The following is a 1,453-nucleotide window of genomic DNA, read 5'->3' on the forward strand; positions in this document are numbered from 1 at the left end:
TGAGAGTGTTACTTGGGCGATTTAAAGCTATATTTATTACACTATTTAAAGAAAGGAATTACTCAACTCTAAAGATACATATGTCAAACTTACCATTGTAGTAGATGATAAAGACCTGTTATTTTTAATCACTTGTGTTTTTGTAAAAATAATGTTATGTTACAGAGCTACTATTTAACCTTAGAGGAATATTTATGTTATGGAGCACATAGCAGACATACAGAAGGTTGTGTATCAGAAAATTATGCTGGAACATTAATAAAAATAGTTCATTATTGATACCTGAAGACAAATATTATAGTGGCAATATTCCTGAAAATTTTCTTTACCAATCTGTTGCTATTTTAACCATTAGAACAATTTTTCCCATAAACAATTTTCTTTCCTAGGCCTTAAATCCAAATTATCCTATTATTTAAAAGTATGTTTCCTGGGACATCTCATTAACTACTTAACCTTACAGGCACATTTCTATAATGGGACATGCATGAAATCAGTATAGTCATAGGAAATTTTATTTAAACAATTCGAATCTCAAAAGAAATTTAAATTCTTGCTAATTTTTTTTTGTAAAAAAAGATTTTATTATTAATGAATAACATACACAGTAAGGTTTTGAATACTACGTATAACATGTTCACTGTGAATATGTAGTAAAAATTACACGATAGAGTAGCTTTGCCAGTCAGCTAAAATTTCCACATTTGAGCAATGATTGGTAAAATAATATTAAAAGTAGAAGAAAAAAACGTGGGGTACATTAAATTTCCTAATTAAAATTGGTATTACATTGATATTTCACTTGAATTAATAAGAAAGAAAACAGTGGATTAATAAAATACGAAATATGAATTAAAGTGAGGAAGTTACTCATTCCTAACTGTCATCAAGTTGTTCCTCTTTTCCTTGATGGATGGATGTTTTATAATTCCTTTATAGTTGTACCTATTATAATGCAGCGCATTCCAATATAGGTAATTAACAAAGCTTGATTTAATATTTCACTTTAATTAATAACCATAATGACACATTGTCATCATATTAGTTTGCAGTGTAAATTTGGAGGGATTTTATCTGATACTTGTGTCATATCTTATCAGCTTACAGAAGAGAAGCTCATAATAATAATAATAATGGTTTTAGAAAAATAAACCCACTTATTACACTTTCATTAACAGAAAATAATATATTTATGAAGTTTGCGCCATCTATTGACAGTAAAAAATCCCTAAAATACGAATTTTAACCAAACATATCTTAATGCTTCTGTACTGATAGCAAATACTCCTATTTAGTAGAAAATAATATATTTATGGAGATTGCTCCATCTATTGACAGATAAAGAAATCCCTAAAATACGAATTTTAAACAAACATATCTTCTACTGATTTGAAAGGAACATTTAAATTCTATTTTTAGATTAAATTGGAGGCCAGTGAAGATGAAATGGTTC

The sequence above is a fragment of the Limulus polyphemus genome, unplaced genomic scaffold, assembly GCF_000517525.1.
Source record: "Limulus polyphemus unplaced genomic scaffold, Limulus_polyphemus-2.1.2 Scaffold2025, whole genome shotgun sequence".
In the NCBI taxonomy this organism is placed as follows: Eukaryota; Metazoa; Arthropoda; class Merostomata; order Xiphosura; family Limulidae; genus Limulus; species Limulus polyphemus.